Genomic DNA, 21,595 nt, shown 5'->3' on the forward strand with positions numbered 1-21,595 from the left:
TGAGCCATCCCCAGCCCTATTTTATATTTTATTTGGAGACAGGGTCTTGCTAAGTTGATAAAGGACCTCACTAAGTTGCTGAGGCTGGCTTTGAACTCATGATCCTCCTGCTTCAGCCTCCCTGTGTGCCACGGCACTCAACGAAAAGATCATCTATATCCTGGTTTAACCTAGATTTCATCATAGATGCTTTGGAATTAAAACACATGAACTGTTCAGTGCAGTTTATTCCTCAAGAGGCCTGTCCATTAAGGGCAACTTGTTTGGGAGAAGAGGATATACATAATGGACAGGCCTCTTGAAAAGTTGTTGTATTCTTTAAGAAAAAGTTGAAGTGGGTTCCACATACAACAGGCTACACTCAGGAGGAGCCCTATGTTGACGCTGGCTTTAATCTATTTACTGCTACAGCCTCCCTACCCCCAGCTCTTGCTCTCTAAACACACACTCTCAGGATTTCCTGGCATTCAGTTTTTGCTGGTCATCAGGTGTGCCATGGCCATAAAGTAGTGGCTGAAGCCACTTGACTTTTTCACCTTAGATGCTCTCTTTCTGATCAAGAGTGAAAACAATGTGAAAGGAAAAGCTTCTGTAAGAGTAGAATAGTTTCTGGCTAAAAATGATGAGTCTGTTTTTCCAGCTTCAGGGGTGGTGGTGAGCAGTCTCAGTCCTGGCAATCATGTGGAGGGGTTCTGGGTGGAGTAATGCCTTCCCCGAGCGGACAGGGGCTCAGATAAATCCATTAAATGGTGTGGAGGATGGTAGAAGAATGAGATCAGCCATTAATTTCTGCAGAATCTATCAGATTTTCCAGGGGAAGTAGTGAAAAGCAGAGGTTAACCAACCCCACACTGGACTTCAAAGCCATGCTCCCCTTCTCTCCGCTCCCAAATTCAAAGCCTCTATAAGAGGAGTGTGTGTGTGTGTGTGTGTGTGTGTGTGTGTGTGTGTGTGTGTGTGTGTAAAATAGCAGGCTTTTATCCCTCAGAAAATATTTTCCCTATAGTTAATATACTATGTTATGAAGGACAGGTAGTTCATTTATTTGTTAGAAAGTGGATATATTATATATTAACCTGGTTCTGGTAGAATGACCAAATACTCTGACCACCCTTTTATAATAATGTTTCTGATGTATGCTCTTAGTTCTAAAAGTAAACTTACAAATGAACTCTGCAGGAATAACCAACTCATTCTTAAACTCACTTTCTCCTAACTTAGAACATAGATCACTTCTGATACCACATGTTTTGGGATTTTCCCCCCACCACGAACAAGTGGGCAACTGGTTCTTTAGCAGCAGACACCCTCTAATCTAGTGCAGTTCTGAAACTGTCTACCTAGAGATCTATCTGGATGAGACCTCTGTTCCAAAGATCTTGGTCTCCCCACCTTAGATGCCAGTTGTAAGCTCCAGATCATCTTACCTGTGCTTCTGCTCAATCATCTATAAATTGGGAATGTATCCACTATCTCCTCCTCAGGTTTAATTAATTTGCTTGAGTGGCTCACAGAGCCAAGGAATAGTTAGGTTTGCTGGTTTGTTGTGAAAGATATTAAAAAGGATACAGATGAAAAGATACATAGGGCAAAATATGGCAGAAGGGCGCAGAGCTCCTGCACTTTGGGGCAGTGCTACTCTCTAGGAAACTCTGTATTTGGCTCTCCAGAAGCTCTCTGAAACTTGTCCTTTGGGGTTTCAGTGGCGATTTCATTGCATAGACATGATTGAAACATGGACAGCTGTGTGGAAATGTGATTGAACAAAAGTATGATCTAATGCTATAGTGGATTAGGTGGGGAACCCCAGCGAGGCCTGTCTGTTCAGATTCTTTGGCATTCATTCCTCATAGATGGGGGCAGAACTCATTCTGAAATTAGGGTCTTATCTACTATCAGATAAGGTAGGTCAGAGAAAGACAGCCAAGAATGGAGTTTTTGTGACCTGCCTTGGGGAAGAGAAATTCTAGTTTCTCTGGCCTGTTATTCTCGTTTCTGCAGTAAATCTTCACTCAAGAGCATCTACTGACATCTTCCACATTCCAGGTACTGTGAATTGCTGGAATATGGAATGACTATGATGTATCCCTGCCCTGGAGAGGTTCAGTTAGTGAAGGTTAGTTTGCTATTGTTCTATAGGAACTTGTATAACCAGAACTAACAGCATACTGAGAAGTAGACACAAGGGGGCCTTAGAAAAGTGCTCCACAAGATTTATTAGTTGATTTAGGTCTCTAAGCTTGGTAGAGTCCAAGTTCATTCTTTTTTCTGTACTTAGCATTTTCTTAGGTTTTTTAAAAAAATATTTATTTTTTAGGTGTAGATGGACACAACATAATGCCTTTATTTTTATGTGATGCTGAGGATTGAACCTGGGTACCACCTGTGCTAGGCAAGTGCTCTACTGCTGAGCCACAATCCCAGCCCCTTAGGTTTTTTTAAAAAAACTTCTATTTGAAGCATTTGATGACAAATACACGTTTTTTTAAATATTTATTTTTTAGTTGTAGATGGACACAATACCTTTTATTTTTATGTGATGCTGAGGATTGAACCCAAGACCTCGCATGTGCTAGGCGAGTGCTCTACTGCTGAGCCACAACCCCATCCCAGATAAATACATGGTTTTTAAATTATTTTGATATTTGTGCTCATAGTCCCCCCCCCGCCCCCATTCAACTTCTCATTGTCTTTCCAGTTTATCAGTAGATGATGTTCTAAAACTAAATAATTGTTAGAAGTTGTTCACCAGTTTTCTCAAAAACTAAGTGGATTGGAGAAGGCTGAGGGTGGAGAGGTAGGTGGAGAAGAGGCAGCAGGAACTGATTTCTGATAAGAATTTTTGGTTTCTTTCTGACACCCTCAGACAGTATTGTTTCTACCTCCCTCTATAACCTTTTTTTAATTTTTTTTTTTTAGTTTCCATAAATACTGTTAGGTCTTAGGTGTTTTTTCTATATCAAGAACCCTTTAAAGAGTTTGCATTTTGGTTTGTTTGTGATACTAGGAATTTTATTAGTTATGACCAGTCCCTGTTGAAATGTGAGGAATTCTCTTTGGGAATGCCACTGTTCTGCCGAAGCTTACAGACTGTTAATATGGACCATCAGTAGTGACTCTTGTGTTTCATTTCCCCCCATGTTCTCTGCATCGTATTGAGTAGCAAATGAGGTTGTATATATCCATAACTTTGAGTGTAATATGTGCCATATGAAGGTCTGAAAACAGGTAAAAGGTGGTGATGTAAGGGCAAGTTATGAAGTTGTGTCACTTAGGAGATGAAAGACAGTAAAGCCCAGAGATAGTCTATCCAGTCTTACTCTTAGACTAGAATAAGCAAAATTCTTTCCCATAGGAGAAGGCAAAGGTGAATGTGGGCAAATTCCAGCTAACAAACATTTATTGGGTGCTTTTTTAAAAAAAAAGTCTTTTAGTTGTAGATGGCTACAATACCTTTATTTTATTTGTTTATTTTTATGTGGTGCTGAAGATCAAACCCAGTGCCTCACACATACTAGGCAAGCACTCTACTACTGAGCTACAGCCCCTGCTCCTTACTGAGTTCTTTTTATATGCCAAGCATTATGTTAATTTCTGGGATCAGATGGAGGAATGAGACATGATTTACTTTCAGGGAGCTTACAGTTTTGTAGAGGAAATGTTCACAGAAGGACCCCATCAGGTACAATACAGTCACTCTTTGTTGTTTGCAGATTCCATGTTTGTGAATTCACCTACTTACTAAAATTTATTTGTAACCCCTGAATCAATATTATTGGCTCTCTTATGGCCATTCACAGATGTATGCAGAGTGGCAATACATTTGAGTCTTTTACACATGTTCCCAACTGAGGTCAAACAAGGCAATGTTGTGCTGTCGTGTTTCAGCTCTTATACTGTAAACAAGTACCTTTTTGCAATACATTCAGTGATTTTTTTTTCATTTTTGTGGGTTTTGTTGGTGATATCATTGTTTAAGAAAGTGTCCATCAGTGTAGTATTGATGTGCCGTCTAGTGTTCTTAAAACTAAGAAAGTTGTGGTGTGCCCTTGAGACAAAATGCATATTAGTTAAGCTTGGTTCAGCCTTAAGTTAGTATTGTTGGCTCTGAGTTCAGTGTTAATGAAGCAACAATATACATTAAGTGTCTTGAAAAGGAAACACACATTAAAAATGTATTAATTAATTAATAAAATACTGAAACTATAAGTTTGTAGGAACCTAACTCTGTTTTTTCCTTAGTAGCAGTTGTTGGTACAGATTCTAAGTGCCCTGAAGCATGATCTAGGAATCTTATAAGTCCAGGTGTGAAAGAGACCTATGTAGATTATTAAATGACTGGCAAGGTTCTTACTGCACAGGTTCATTCGTTCTTTTGCTGTTTACAAGCCCAACACCACTAGTACTGCAGGAAAAGACACTGAGGGAGAAGCCCCGCAAGATGTGTTTATCCATTAAGTTGAGGGAGGAGAGGGAGAAGAGCTGAATGGTTAAGGGTTGTACTGGTGTTGCTAATTGCAATGATATGCTTTTTCTTCTGCAGAGTGAGATTGATGTTATTCTTCCAGAGTATTCTTTGTTATCTCATAGTTCTTCAATTTTCAGTTCCCTTGTCATGTGATTTTCAATATTATAGCACTTAAGATTGGCAAATGTTCATACTTATGATTTGGCCAATAGAGGTAATGATTCCTTTCAGTTCTGTCTGTGTGGAGTTTGGGGGTGTAGTTGGCTTCCTCTTGACTGTCCTCAGAGTTTGACAATTCTGGATACTGTTCTCATTAGACATTGTGATGGATTTTCCAAACAGAGACAAATCATACATATACCACCATTGTAAGTCTTCTTCTGAAAACTGTTGCTTAGTTCACTAAACTGGGCACATTTGGCTGGTGGCACTTGGAATGTGTCTGGTCTGAATTGAGATGTTCTCTAAGTGTAAAACTCATGCTCTCTCTCTTTTTTTTTAATTGTTTTTAGGCGTAGTGTGAAAAACATACTGTGAAATAATATTTCATTAATAGTTTTAAGATTTTGTATATGTTGGGTTTCTTTTTGTGTTTTAAAATGTGGACATTGGAATATTTAAAAACATATATGTGACTTACATTATCTTTCTGTTGGATAGCACTGATTCCTTGGGATTATTCCTTTGGATTTTCAAGGATTAATTTAGAAATGATTGCATTAAATGGTATACTTGCCAGATTCTTGGGGGGCAATTGTATTTGTAATGCCATTAAAATTGCTGCTGGAATACCTGGATATTGCTCTTGTAAACAAAAGTAATACTATCAAAAATACTAAAACATCTCCCTAAGAAGTGACTTGTTTTGCTTAGAAATTCCTCTGTAATAAAATGAAGTAAATACAACAATTCTACCATATAGAATATAACTGAATCCTTTTAAAAATCAATATCAGGGGCTGGGATTGTGGCTCAGAGGTAGAGTGCTCGCCTAGCATGCATGAGGCACTGAGTTCGATCCTCAGTACCACATAAAAATAAAATAAAGGTATTATACACCATATAAAAATAAAATAAAAGTATTATATCCATCTATAACTAAAAAATAAATGTTAAAAAGATCAATATCAGGGTTAGCTTTTGCTTGTGTTTTGGATTAATTGTATATAATCAGGTTTTTAAGTGTGTAATTATTTTTCAAAGGATCTTTTTAATCTATGTCACATTGAGCCAGGGTGTAATGAGGTTTTGCTATCCCTTTGAGAGTGACCATTTTCAGAACTTGGATGAAGAGCTTTTTGCAAGACAGCCTTAGTACATATGACAGAAAAGAGATTCATTTAAAAGAATCTAATTTAAGAAGTATTTGGTAAGTACTTTTTCCCTGCTCAGTGTTTGTTTAACTGCACAAACAAAACACAGAAGAAATTAAGGTGATACATGTCCTGTAGAAGCTCCTCATTTGATAGAGGAATTCATAAAGGACATTCTAATATGGTGTATATTGTGAGGTGTGAGCAGAGATTAACAGTTTATAAAATCAGCCAAGGCACTAAAATGTGAAAACTGTTTATGAGAACAATGCAGGTCAAAAATTATCCGAATAAGTACCCCTTCTACACATTCTTTTATGAGAATTGTATATAGCCTGCAGCAATTCTTCTCTGAACTAAGACCTAGGGCAACTTGTAAGACACAGGGACTCTTGTTCTAAGGTTTAGCTAAGGGGAAAAACTGAAGCATGGTTGTAGTTAGGGAGGTTCTGAACTCTTAAGAAATAGAGTCCTTCAGAGACGTTATATATAGAGTTCATTCTGTCTTCCCATTGCAAATGTTGAAACATTTTCAGAAAAGGGCCATTGTGGGAATTTTTTACAGAGCAGATGGCCCTTGGTTTGTGTCCTCAAAGAACTTAAATTTGGCTTGGAGAGTTAGATGAAAGGAATTTTAGAAGAGGGGATTTATCAGTTGGAAGAGAGAATGCCATTTATTAACTTGAAAGCTAATTATTTCATAGTTATAATTTTCTAGTTGTTGCACTAATTTGTTCTAGAATTTACTGTTCCCAAGGGACTCTGCAGAGTCTATTTTAGAGTGCTTAATTGCCTGGAGCTTCAAGAGAATTGGCTGCATTTTTGGCGGGTGGAGTTGGGGTGGGGGGGTGATTGACTTTCTTGGGTAAAATTATTATTTGCCAGATGTCATTGTGGCCAAAGTTATTTATCTTGGCTTCATGTTGTATAAACACAATGTAGTCATCTCTGAGCTTAGTAACTCAAATAGGACAGTGAGTACTTTTGGACTTGTGTATATAAAAAATAGTACATCACATTTGTCTAGAGCTTTATAGGTTCTCAAAGGGACTTTCAAATGCTCATGTTCAACGTTTGCAACATGTCTCAGAAATAGGTGGCGGAAGTATCATCATTAACCTTTTGTTTATCTCCAAGGAAAGTGAGGCTCAGAGAGTCTGAATCTCTTTCTTGACAGTCATGTGGATAGTAAGTGACTGTGTCAGAACTAGATAAAGCTCATGCCTTCTAGCCCAAGGTTCTTTTTCTAGTGTGACATCCTGTCTCAGTAGGAACACCGCTGATGGTGATGACTCTCCTGGTTCTGGCATCTCCTGAGTTCCTAGTGCACAGCCTTATCATGAGGAACTGATTCAGAGAAATGAGTGTCTGCTGATTCAGAACATCCTTTTACCAGCTTTCTCTTCTCATAAATTGATTTCTGTTCACTCCCAAGCAGCTTTCTTAGTTTTTGTGGCTAATAGGACTCCTCAAAGCCTTTAAAAGTCTGTCTCTTTCTTTCTGATGGGGATTGAACCCAGGGCCGGTGCATGCTAGGCAAGTGCTCTACTACAGAGCCACGGTCCCCAGCTCAAAGAGTCTTTCTTAGTTTGCCAATAATAAATTTATTTTATGGGAAGCTTTTCATTTTAACTGTGTGTATGCATATATATACACATGTGCATACACATATATACACATATGCATATATATGCATTCACACACACACACACACACACACACACATATATTTTGGTATGGGGGATTGAACCTATTACCATTGAGTAATAGCCCTAGTCCTTTTCATTTTTTGAGACAGAATCTCACCAGGGTGCCCCAGCTGGCCTCAAATTTGTAATCCTTTTGCTTCAGCCTCCTGAATTGCTGGCTTACAAGGGTGCCCCAATATGCCTGGCTAATTGTAACTATATTATGGTGAATATAGCTGATGTTACTTGTCAGACGAAAACTGAAAGAGAGCTGGAAAGAAGCATCTTCTTTTGTCACTGACTTATCTCTTAAGCTCAACATTGATTTCCTTGAATAATTCTTAGCAACTCTATAATTCTTTTTTAAATACATATTTATTTTATTTTTTAAATTTTTTCTTTTTAGATATGCATGACAATAGAGTGTATTTTGTCATTATATATACATGGAGTATAACTTATTATAATTAGAATCTCATTCTTTTGGTTGTAGCAACTCTATGACTCTCATATTGAATAGGTTTATTAGCAGGCCAGGATTGAGTGTGATACCATTAAGAAGGTGTTCTTCAGGCTGGGGATATAGCTCAGTTGGTAGAGTGCTTGCCTCGCATGCACAAGGCCCTGGGTTCAATCCCCAGCACTCTCCCCTGCCCTGCCCCCCTCAAAAAAAAAAAAAAAAAAGAAGAAGGCTAACAACAATCCTGACAAAATATGGAGCTTAGACTAAGGTAGTAGCACTGGAAGCTGTGTTGGAAACTGCCTTCTCCCCATTGGCAGGTTTAAGAGGGAGTTAGGTAAAACTTTTTACCTGGCCTTTATGTCAGCAGTGGTCAGTGAAGAGAAGACCATAGTACTATGGGTACTTCTAGCAAGACTACCTTATGATCTCCTGGCCCTGTTACACCTGACATACTAAATATTTGAAAGGACAAATGAGTAGGGTCTTTAGATAGTATACTTTAGACATAAGGTCATCATATGCTGTAGAAGCAATGAGAGGCCTTTATAAATTATAGAAAAGTGTCAGGCCAGGTCTGGTGCCATACAACTATAATCCCAGTTACTTGGGAGACTCAGGCAGGACTATTGTAAATTCAAGGCCAGTCTGGGCAATTTAGAGTTTGTCTCAAAATAAAATTTTTGAAAAGGACTGGGGAGTTGGGCACTGTGGCACACTCCTATAACCCCAGCAATTTGGGTGACCGAGACAGGAGGATTGCAAGGTTGAAGCCAGTCTTTACAACTTAATGAGACACTATCTCAAAATAAAGGGGAAAAAAGGGTTGGGGATACAGGGTGCCCTGGGTTTAATCTCAAGTACCAAAAAGTAAAAAAAGCCGGGTGGGGGTAGCTCAGTAGCAGAGATAGCTTACACCATGAGGCCCTGGGTTCAATCCCCTGTATTGGAAAAAAAAAATTTTTTTAGAAGAGTGTTATGCCTCTTATTTTGTTTAATCCCATTTGGTGGCATGTTTAATTGTAAAACAGGTTAATAAACAATTCTGAGTAATTCCAGGATTATCCCAATGGCTACAGTAGTTAAAATGATAATATCAATTATGTGTTGGCATGATAATTTGATTGCATAATTTATTTATCTTTGAGATAAATGTATCTCCATGTTATAAATGTTTAAAAAATTATAAATGCTTAATTTAAATGTTATAAATGTAAAGAGACCTTTTCACCAAAACATTCTTCCCAGGAAGACTCAGGGAGCAGTCTAATGTGGGACATAAGTCATGTAGCTCACCTGAATGAACAAGGCAAATGGGAAGATGCAGAGGGTCGAGGAGGCTGAGAAGTCTTGCCTGGAGGACCTTCATGCTCAGCCAGTGTGAACTGGGGCGAATGAACTGCTGCTTCTCAGAACTGACAGCATTTTAGGACTTTGTGTAGCTCTTTATTGCATGCTGAGTTAATCCAGGTTGTATGTTTCAAAGCATTAGCAGAAATGTTTGATTATGTTATAACTGTATATCCAAATGGAAGGAAGATGGAGGTTCTGGAGCAGAGAATTCTCCATTATTCTTTCAAACATAAATTTCCTGAATTTATGATTCTGATAAGAATAATGATGGTTTTTGATGGGCAAAATATGAACCCTGAAAACTAGTAGTGCTATACAGCCCTTTTCAGTCAAGTAGGTAGTGAGTAGATATGTTTCAGAAGAATTTTTACAGGGTTCTTCAGGGCAACCTCTATTTTACTTTGTAACTCTGTGTCCTGCTCACATGATTTGCAAAAAATGAGAACTGTGAATGATTCCAATCCAATAGCTCAGCTTTCAACTTCCTAAATGGCTCTGGACTACTGATACCTTGCTAAGGTCCAAACACTAGTGACAACCTGGGTTGACATCAGAGTTAAACTTTAAAAGTTGCATAATATTCTGTTGCTAATGTTTTCTAACTTTTGGAAGTCTTAGAAATAATTGGTTGGCTCTTGTTAATTTCTGTGCAACATGGAGATGAGGTGTAAAAATCATACTTAAAGAAAAAGGATTGTGGATTAATGTTTGGTATTGGACTTTAGAAAAGTCATGAAGGTTTTTATCTAAGTTGCTGGTTATCTCACTGATTTTAGAAAGAGTGAATCATTTTACTGGGATGCCCCTTCTTGGGGATGGAGAGTTAGGCTGCCCTTAGGACAGCCTCCTGTTAGCAGGTCTGACCTGGCTGCCTCCTTTTGGTGTTAAAATAATTACTTTTGGAATAAAATAATTACTTAAAACCACAGCTTTATTATAGCTCATCTCCAAGGGTTACTGTGTCATTTATTAGGTCCAGGACCTCCTGGAGTCTTTCCTTCCTTCCTTTCTTCTCCTTCTCCTCATGTTGCCAGCCTGCTGGTACTTGGTGAGATAACCTTTGTTTTGTTTTGTTTGTAGTACTGAGGACTAAACCCAGTACTGAATCCCCAGCCTTTTTTATCCTTTCTTTTGAGACAAGGTCATGCTAAGTTCCCAGGCTGGCTTCGAACTTGTGATTTTCCTCCCTCGGGCTTCCAGATTGCTGGGATTACTGCATGCACCACCAGGGCCAGATAACCCTTAAGTAGCACTTTTTCAAAGAAAGTGTAATGTGTATAGTTTAAAAATTCCTCTCCTTATATGTATTATATTGCTGCTTAGTATTAAATAAAGTCTCCAAATAAAGGGAAATTGTGGAGTTTTGTTTTTAGTTAGATACTTGAAGAGTATAATAGCTGCAGCTACAGACTTGCTGACTTACATAAATATCAATATTTTATTATGTTGAAGGAAAAAAAATAGTGTGGATAGAATTTCACCCTTCCAGGGAAAGAACATTTTTATATGTTTATTTTTTATTTTCCTTTTAGCTGTCTGAGATTATTTTGACTCTAAAAATTCCCTTACAATAAAACCAATAGAATTATTATAGAATAAAGAAATCAAGTAATCATTACTAGCAAGAAGTTTTTTTTAAATGAAGGTAGTTCTCCCGGGATTGGAGATTTAGTTCAGTGGCAGAGCACTTGCCTACCACATGCAAGGCCCTGGGTTCGGTCTTTAGCCCTGAAAAAAAAAATAAAGTGAAATAATAATTTTACCTATTATTTGTAAATGATATATGCCTGTTATTAGAAGATGTAGAAGATTTTTAAAAAATGTCAGTCTGGGGGCTGGGGATGTGGCTCAAGCGGTAGCGCGCTCGCCTGGCATGCGTGCGGCCCGGGTTCGATCCTCAGCACCACATACCAACAAAGATGTTGTGTCCGCCAACTAAAAAATAAATATTAAAAAAATTTCTCTCTCACTCTCTCTAAAAAAAAAAAAAATTAAAAAAAAAAAAAGTCAGTCTGGCTACTCCAAGACACTTTGATATTTATCTCTGGTATTGTTTTCTGTTTTTTTTTTTTTTTTTTGTCATGCTGGGAATCAAACTCAAGGCCTTATACATACTAGGCAGGCACTCTACCACGCATGGAGCCACATCCCATTTCCCCTATATTTGGTTTTTAAAAAGCGCACTTGATAACAAAGTGCCTGTGCAATTTCAGATCCTTTTCTTTTTAGTTAATATTACAATATAAAAATCTTTCTATGCTTCACATATTTTTATCTAGACATGCTATTCATTCATTCATTTACTCATTTCCTTCTTTGTGCTGGGTACTAAATGCTTTGTTCTCCAAAGTGTGGAAACATGGGTGTAGAAAACAATCTAGATTACAGTGAATAACTACAGCTCATTCTGAATTTTCATGTAACTTTTGGTTTTGTTTTGGTTTTGGTGCTGAGGATTGAACCCAAGACCCAAAGAGTACTAAGCATATATTAAACCATTGATCTATATCCCCAGCATCATGTAACTTAAAAAATATATATATATAGATTTTTTTTAAAGTTATAGGTGGACACAATACCTTTATTTTATTTTTATGTGGTGATGGGGATCAAACCCAGTGCCTTATGCGTGCGAGGTGAGCGCTGTACCACTGAGCCCACAGTTCCAGTCCCCTCATGTAACTTTTATTTGAATCTGAAAGTTAAATTATCTTGTAGGCAGGAAGTTCCTAGTTTTAAGTCAAAGAACTAATACTGGTTGATTTTAGTATATTTTTAAGCTAACTGCATGTGGGTAAAAAAGGAAAAAAAAAAAATCACTCTGCTTAGGAGCCTGTCCCTTAGCCTAGTGCTAGAATGGGCAAGGTTGAGAGTGGAAAGCAGAGCAGGCATCCTGTGTGGTCATTGATGTCCTTGGCTTCTGCACAGGGATTGTTTACAGGAGAGCAGGGCAGGGTTCATGGCAAGGTGTCTGACAAGAGACTTAGTCACCTACAAAGCACATGACTGGGACCTTGTCCTCAGAGGACTAAATTAGGCAGACTCCAAACATTCTCAGTGGTGTAGGATTTAAGATGGTAGAGAAAAAATTTCTTAATTTATCAATCAGTTATGTCCAACAGCCTCCTCCTTAACATTTTTCCAAGTCTGTCCACAGATGGTCCTGCACAGGTGTGCACCACTAGAAATAATAGTGCAAGAATGAGAGGGGTGCAGGTTTACTTGTGAGCCAAGGATTCCAGTGCCTGGGTTTCAATCCTGACTCTGCCAACCACATGCTACATATCTCAGGCCCAATTCCTTAACTTTTCTGGGCTTCATTCTCCTGTTAAAAGAAGATAATACTGCTGCCTACTTTCTGTGATTAAATGAAGCATGTAGAATAATGCATGGCATGCAAAATAGGCCCTCAGTGAATTTAGCTAACTACTGTCTACCTTGTATGACCAAGTTTGTACATATTGCCAAATTTCTTAAGTGCTGAGCTAGTCAGATGGTTGAGTTAACACTAGGGCAGTTGTGTTATTTATTTACTTATGCAGTACTGGGGTTCAAATACAGGGCCTTGTGCATGCTAGACAAGTGCTCTATCACTGAGCTATAGCCCTAGCACCTATGTTATTTTTTGGTTGCACACTGAACTGGTATTGTGAGGATGGGCTGCGCTTAGTAATCAAAAGCTACCCCTGGTGGCATTTCTGAAGACAAGACTTGGTTTCAATCTTGGATCAGTTTCTAAAGCCCTTTTCCCTAAGGCATGCTGCTTCAGAAAAGTTCTCACTCTCTTACCCAAGTCTGCTTGCTTTAGTCTAACATGAGGGCCTTTTTTTGTTTTTTAATAAGTTCATACTAAATTATAGAGAAAAGTATATGTATTCTGAGTGGTCCTAAATTATACAGAGTAGTATATGTATTTTGTTCATAGCACCAACACTGAGATCAAAAAACAACATTCTATAACCTTTTTGTGTTGCTTCCTGGTTATCACACTTTGAAAGTCACAGATGGAAATGTTTGTGATTGGTTGTTGTTATGTATGGAAGTCATTATAAAGGAAGGTTGGTTTGGTACTGCAGATCAGAAACCTCACTGCTCCCTCTCTTCCTGCATTTATTCCCCCCCTTTTTTTTTTTAATTACTAAGGTAATGTGAACTGGCAAAGAAAGAGTCATAAAAAGATTCATTAGATGAAAATGTTGGACTGGACTTTTCTGTCTTCAAACTCATTTCTTTTGATTGGGACTTTTGAGGGTTTTTTTGGTACTGGGAATTGAATCCAGGGGTGTTTAACACTGAGCCACATCCCCAGCCCCTTTTTATATTTTATCTAGTGGCAGGGTCTTGCTAAGATGCTGAGGCTGGCTTTGAACTTGTGATCCTCCTGCCTCAGCCTCCTGAGACACTGATATTACAAGTGTGTGCAGCCACACCCAGGTCCTAAATTTTTATTACATATTGTGATCTGCTAAATTTTTATAACCTCAAGAGTGAGGTCAAGGGAATGCAAAAGTGCATCAGTACTTACCTTGAAACTTTCCAGATTTTTTAATTCTCCCAACTGTAAATCAGGCATTGGCCAAGTATGGTGGCACACGCCTGTAATCTCACCAAGTTGGGAAGCTGAGGCAAGAAGATGTTCTAGTCCAGCCTAGACTCTGTTTCTTAATAAATAAATAGATAGGACTGGGGATGTAGGTCAGTGGTAAATTGCCCCTTGGTTCAATAATTCAGTAAAAAATAAATAAATCAGGAATGAGAGTGGGCCTTTCTTGGATAGGAGGTAGATCCTAGGGTCACTGCATTGAGTCTGAGCATAACATGAAACTTTGAGTGTTTTGGTTGATCAGAGATTCTGTCCATGTGCGGGAGGTTGGACTGGTGGCATTTATTGATTCATATACTTGGTGCTTTTCTATAGGACCACTCAGTATCTAGGATATGAGAAGGAAAACTGTACAAATATCAGCTTAAAAAATTAAGGGACTGAAAAGAAAATAATTAAGAGCTTGAAGAGAGCTTGCAGAATGGAAGAAAAATCTTTGCCTAGTACTCTTCTGACAGAGGGAGGAAAAAAAAATATATATATATACACATACACACATATATATAAATTTGCCCATTTATTGACTAGGTTATTTGGTGTTAAGTTTCTTGAGTTATTTATATACATGAACATAAATAATAATATATAAATATTTAATATATGCTTCTAATAAATATTATAAATTATATTTTAAATAAACATAATAAATATAAATTATAAATATATGTATATAAAAATAACTTAAAAAACTTAACACCAAGCAAATAGTGTAATCAATGAATGGCAAGTGAACTAAACAGAAATTTTTTAAAATAAAAAAAAATACAAATGGCCAGAGCCAGGGTTGTGGCTGAGTGGTAGAGTGCTTGCCTAGAATAAGTGAGGCCCTGGGTTTGATCCCTGGCACCACATAAAATTAAAACAAGTAAAATAAAGGTATAGTGTCTCCATCTACAATTACACACACACACACACACACACACACACACACTCATATGTAGAAAGAAATACAAATGGCCAACAAATACTTGAAAAAATGTTTAACATCCTTAGCAAGCAATCAGGGAAATGCAAATTGAAACCACACTGAGATTTTTATCTCACTCCAGTTAGAATGGCAGTCATCAAGAATACAGATAATAAAAAAAAAACTGGCAAGGATGTGGGGGAAAAAAGAACATTTATACATTGTTGGTAGGACTGCAAATTAGTACAACCACTATGGGGATTCCTCAAAAGACTAGCAATGGAATCACCACGTGACTGAGGTATTCCATTTCTTGGTATTTATCTAAAAGAACTAAAATCAGCATATTAGAGTGATACATACATTTGTTTATAGTAACACATTTTATAATAGCCAAGAACCTGTCTAGGTGGGATGAAGAAAATTTATAAAATTATATTTATACAGTGAAATTTTACTTAGCCATAAAGAAGAATGAAATTATGTTATTTGCTGGTAAGTGGATGGAACTGGAGAACATCTTTTTTGGAGGCAGGGGGTACCGGGGCTGAACTCAGAGACAATCATTGAGCCACATCCCTAGCCCTATTGTGTATTTATTTAGAAACAGGGTGTCACTGAGTTGCTTAGCACTTCTCTTTTGCTGTGGCTGGCTTTGAACTTGTGATCCTTCTGCCTTAGCCTTCTAAGCCCCTGGGATTACAGGTGTGTACCACTGTGCCCTGTTGGAGAACATCTTCCTAAATGAAATAAGCAGGCTCAGAAAGTCAAAGGCTCAATGTTTTCTCTCATATGTGGAAACTAGAGAGTAAAAAGTAATAAAAAAGGTATCTCACTGGACTGGTGTTGTGGCTTAGTGATAGAGTGCTTGCCTAGCATGTGCGAGACACTGGGTTTGATCCTCAGCACCACATAAAATAAATAAATAAAATAAAGGTATTGTGTCCATCTACAATTAAAAAAATTTTTTTTTAAAAAGGATCTTGGGCTGGGGATGTGGCTCAAGTGGTAACACGCTCGCCTGGCATGTATGGGGCGCTGGGTTTGATCCTCAGCACCACATACAAATAAAATAAAGATGTTGTGTCCACCGAAAACTGAAAAATAAATATTAAAAAAATTCTCTCTCTCTCTCTTTAAAAAAAAAAAAAGTATCTCATCAAAATCCAGGGGAGACCAATAGAGTAGAGGAAGGGGATAGAGGGAGACAGAGGAGGGGAGGGGTAAAAGAGGTTCTGGGGAATTAAATTAACCAAATTGTGCTATGTGCATATATAAATATATCAATGAATTTCACCTTAATGTATAATTATAAATGCACCAAGTTAAAAAAAAATTGAGGGGAAACCAACAGAGTAGAGGAAAGGGATCAAGGAGAAGGAGGAGGGAAGGTTCTAGGGAATGAAATTGATCAATTTATGTTAGCTGTTTTTACATATTTCACAACGAATGACTCTTGCTATTATGGATAATCATAATGTAACAACAAAAACAAAAACATTGAGGTGTGGGCTAGGGGTATAACTCAGTGGTAGAGTGCGTTTGCAAGGCCCTGTGTTCAATACCCAGTTCCAAAAAATGAAAGTCTGAACCAGTAGTCTTCTTGCCTTATGCATATCACGTGGGTTCAGTTCACTATACTTCTCTGCTCCTCCCTCCCAGACTGGTGAAGTTCTCTGTATTGTGGAAGTATCAGAGGGAGAGCAACATTCCAGTCAACATGTTGAACTGCTGGAGGAGTGTGGGAGTCTCATCAGTGGTTGCAAACACTTTTCTAAGTTTGTAAACTTTGGATAAACCAAATTATTTTCTGTAATGCATGGATCAGTTATGTGAGGGAAGTTGAGAACTCAGCCATGTGTAAAGTTACAAATAAGATTGATGTTAAATTATAGTATGCTTATGATTTAAGACTCAAAAGTAGGATCCACAGCATGATAATGGATAGCAGCATGAGTGTATTGTTCCATTTCAGGAAAGAGAGGATTGAGAAAATAGGGAGATTGGTTGAGGGAAAGAACAGACTTTAGGGCTCTAAAGGTCTAAACATACCTTCTCTCTACCCAGTGAGATGCTCTGGATTCTCAGAAAAATAGTTGATCTCAGAAAAATAATAATGATACAGTTATTGCTTGTTTTTCAATTACTGAAGAAATTTTAGAACTCTCAAGTAAATATAAAGAAATTGGGGTTCAAATAGAAGCATCCATTTTAAGTACAATAGTGGTTTTGATGTGCATCTGTACTTTATTATCTTTTATCTGATTTTATACTGTGGAATTAAGGGTTATGGACTAGGATAACAGAGGAAATGGCATTTTCACTTTTTAAAAGTCCAAGTGTCCTTTGCATTAAAATACCACGTGAGTTACATTGATTGTAGTGACCATAAGATGTGAGCCTCTGGGAACTTTTGGTGTAGAAAATGAGGTTAGGGAGCAGAATGAGTGTGCAAGGGCCTCCTGCTCAGAATGTGTGCACAGGACTGTCTCAGAAGTACTGCTTGTTGCAGGTAGATTTGTATCCGGTTTAATGCACATACTTAGCTTCATCAGGAATTATCTGTTGGGCATCTACCATGCATAAAACTTGGCACATTCATTCAAAGATGAATGTCAAGACCTAGGGTTTTTTTTAATATTTATTTTTTAGTTATAGGTGAACACAATATCTTTATTTTATTTTTATGTGGTGCTGAGGATCGAACCCAGTGCCTCACGCATGCTAGGTGAACGCTCTATCTCTGAGCCACAACCCCAGCACAAGACCCAGTTTTTATATTCAAAGTGTTTACAATCTGGTTAGGACATAAGATACATATACTGTCATAAAACAAGTATGGTTAAAAAGTATTATGGGGCAATACAAGGAACAGAGGCCTAGGGAATGAAAAATTCTTCATGGGGAAGATGGAAGTTTTGCTTAAGGAAGTAATTATCCAATTGGACAGTTCCCAGCCAGCAGCACCTGCATCCTGGAACTTGTTAGAAATGTGAGTTCTCAGATTCCACTTCAGAATGTGGGGATCAGGAGCCCCCAGGGGTTGAGCAGCAATTTGTGTTTACAAGCTTAAGTTTGGACATCACTTTACCAAGGAAATGGTGGCTGAAAGATGTGCTGACTGAATTTAGGGAGGAACAACAACTGGCACAAATAAGGTACATGAGGATGGGTGCCTAAATGAAGGGGACTGGTTAAAAGGACCTAGTGTTTTTTGTGCCATTTAGTTTAGTTTCTGTTTAAGAGAATTCTTTCTGAATGTAGCTAAATCCTTTTTTCACCTAAATGTCCTTTATAAGTATGTTGTCATTTTGATCTCTTATTATTTACAGTGTTTGTACCTCCTGGATGAGGAATAAAATGTACATGTTTATATCATTATTCAAAGCCTCTGGAAAATGTAGAAAACACACATCTGTTTTGTGTCTAACTACCTGATAAAAAATTCATATACAGTAGATGTTTCAAAAAGAATTTCATGACTTTTCATCAGATCCTAGGTAAATATCTGTTAGAGATTAAAGTTTTAAAACTAAAATTGAGTTTTTATCCATAAAGAGTGGGGTGTATTCCCCTAGTACCTCTATTACCTACTTTATAAAATATAGGGCTTGGGGGCATTTTTAAGGCTCTGTCTCTCTCTTCTCTTGTGGTTTTTAGGCCAGACCCTAGGTAATTGGAAAAGTTGGTTTGGAGCCACACGTGAACCCCTTGTTAGGTGGGCACAGGATGTTGAGAGGAGGCTCTGCTTCCAGTCTTTGCTCTCCCAATCACCATGTGCCTAAAACTGAAAATACTTTTATAGTGCTGTATAAGTAATCTTCTGATTCTCTATTAAAAAGAGAAAGTTATCTCTTTTTAACCCATGACCAAACTATGGCCCTGCAGTTAAGCTTTAAGCTCAACGTGTTCTCCTTCCTGAAAAATGAATTCATCTTCTCCTAATCTGATTTTTTTTAATATTTACTTTTTAGTTGTAGTTGGACACAATACCTTTGTTTTATTTATTTTTATGTGGTGCTGAGGATCTAACCCAGGGCCTTGCACATGCTAGGCGAGCACTCTACCACTGAACCACAACCCCAGCCCCTCCTAATCTGATTTTGACTCGATACTGTCAATTTAGCATTTGCCATGGAGAAGCCAAGCTATTGCCATAGGTGTACTGCAATCTTTATTTCTTAAGGGAGAGTGTATTTTAGATCTTAATTTTGAGTTCATTTTAGGGAGACTTTCAGGGATAGAATATACAGTCATGTGTTAGGGCTGTGCTACATCAATTTTTCCTCATATGTGTGGAGTGAAATACATGGCTACCATATGTGAAGATATATTTAAAGCTTCCTATAACCAAAGAGCCAGCCAAGGGTTCACCAAATTTTAGGGGTCTGTTAATATTTCTTGAGCCAGATTCCAGGATGAGAAAAAGAAATTGGGGCAATAATTTGTTGTTGGGTTTTTGTTTGTATCAGATTTTACCTGTATTCTAGGGAACTATAATTTTTATTTCTTCTAAAAGGAAAATTTGGGGCTTTGTGGTGTAACTCAATGGCAGAGTGCTTTCCTTGCATGGCAAGGCCTTGGGTCCAGTCACCAGCACGATAGGTAGATAGGCAGAAAATGTTTTATCCATGAACTCATAGAATGATATTGATTTTATAACATTATTCTTAATTTTCAGATGTTAGTATCAGAAGTCAAAATTGAAGTGGCTTTTGTCCTAGGGCTTTCTCAACTTGGATGTTTGAACTAAGTGCAAGAGTTTTGAGGGTTTATGGCTTGTCATTATTGTTACTCTTTTTGCTTACTAATTTTTTCCCTATATTAAAGCAAGAGAATGTCCATACTCGCTTCCTTCTCCCTACATCACCATAATATACATTTAGTCCTACATTTTGGCTGCTGTCTCTCACTTGCTATGGGTAGAGTTTTGCAAGGTTGCAGAGAAAGACCTGTCAGCTGACACTTGCTCACATGAGAGCCATTAAGAGGGTGGTGTGGCCAATGTCAGAACAACCTTGCAGCTGAAGGCAAGTCACTGCAACTGCCCAGAGCCATATGAATAGTCTTGTGACCAATTAATTGACTACAACATAATCTCCAGCTAGGGAGCGCAGATGGAGTGAGTCAGTCCAAGCTGCTCAACCTGTTGAGTGTTTTTTCTTTTGCTAACTGGAGTACAAGCTTGGGAACAAAAGTAGGAAGTGGGATTTGTACTCGTCTATGTTTATAATGGGTTTGCTGAGAGCATGTTTTATAATGTGATGGATGCATTTGACTTCCTAAATCATCCATGGGCTTAATTTACGTAACAAATAAATGTTCCTCTTTTTTTTTTTTGATTCTTAAAGAGGAAATTAGTAGGCTGTTGCCAAGTAGCTTGTCTCATATACTGTATAGGGAGTGAAATGATAGCTTAGAACTGCTGTTCGCTGTGGAATATTCCTCAAATAACAAAGGAACTTCAAGATTTGTGTCCAAGTCCACGTTTACATTGATGGTTGGGATAAACCGGAAGAACATTAAACCACTCCGAAGATGTGTGGCGGCACAGCAAAAACCACAAACCGGCCAGGAGGCTGGCAAGATTCGGCCAGATGTGTGAGTGGTGTCGTCTCTGGTGCTGGGAGAATTTACAAGGCGCTTTTATGCACAAAGATTCGAAAATGTGCTGGGGTTGGAAGGGGCACTGATCACACGGAACCAGATGACAGGTTTGAAACTTTAGTTCTATTTTAAAGTCTCAGAGAAAGTTTTAATTCACTGGTACCAAGTAGATAGAGTTGTATTGACCTGAAAGTTGTTTTTCAGTAATGCCTCAAAGGGGGAGAAATGGGCTTACTGATGTGTGTACACAGAGAAGACTTTTCCTTTACAGAAAAAGTTTTAGGCTTGGGCATTTTTTAGAGATTCTTATGTTTCTACTACCCATCTGCTTTCTTAACTTTTCATTATGTTTGCTGGAGCCAACTTAAAAGAAATGGTTATATCATTTTCCTTTTGTTGCAACTTGAACAATACTATTTGCATTTATTTATGGGGGAAAAAGTTGTAGTCCTGAAGTACCTCCATACCTAGTAGTAGATAGGGCACAGGATTGTGCTTCTTCCTAGCTGCACGGTAGGTGAATGTCTGTGCCTTCTGGTGGAGGCAGGGTGCTGAAGGAGAGCCCAGTCTCCCTCTGGAAAATCCTTTTCATGAGAGAGGGATAATTTTAATACTGGAGCTTGTCTAAAAAGAATAACTTTATACTTGGTATATTCTTCTAGGTTATTTCATCTACTTTGGAAGAATTCATTAATTTCACTAGTAATGGAACTTAATTGAAACACTATTTGTAAGGAATTTTATTGCATATTAAAAAAACAAGAAGAAGAAGAAGAAAGAAAGGAAAAACTATGAGAATTATGTTTCATTTCAAAATCTTATGTCTGTCAATAGTAAGGAGAACCAAAGGTTAAGCTCTGCTTCTCAAGAATAGTATAAAATAAAGTTTCTAAATTCGTTTAAATGCTTTTTTCTTACAGGAATTTGCTCAAAATGAGCACATTTTATAAGCTGTTTATCTCATAAGTATGTTCATTGATTTGAATGACAAATAACCAGGATATAGTTTCTGTCATGTAAAAATCTTTGAGGAGAAACTTAATTAAAGGGTAAATACTTCACTATAATCTGAGAACCCAGTAGATTAGAGAGTTAGAAGGGGGAAGTCACTTCAAAAGTGTTGGGTCATATGTTGTCCACTCAAAGAGATATGTTTGTAGAAGAGGAGGTAATGAATGATGTGGTATTTTAGAAAA

At 37.8% G+C, this 21,595-nt stretch overlaps 1 protein-coding gene and 1 non-coding gene across 3 annotated transcripts in view; both read left to right on the top strand.

Annotated features, from left to right (window-relative positions):
* Fnip2 (folliculin interacting protein 2) overlaps nucleotides 1–21,595 on the top strand; it is a 112,896-nt gene that overhangs the window by 14,412 nt on the left and 76,889 nt on the right. The gene's annotated exons all lie outside the window — the stretch shown is intronic.
* Nucleotides 8,046–8,118, top strand: Trnaa-cgc (transfer RNA alanine (anticodon CGC)). The gene has a single exon. It is a non-coding gene; the product is annotated as a tRNA-Ala (tRNA).

This window comes from Urocitellus parryii, chromosome 10 (assembly GCF_045843805.1).
Source record: "Urocitellus parryii isolate mUroPar1 chromosome 10, mUroPar1.hap1, whole genome shotgun sequence".
Classification (NCBI taxonomy): Eukaryota; Metazoa; Chordata; class Mammalia; order Rodentia; family Sciuridae; genus Urocitellus; species Urocitellus parryii.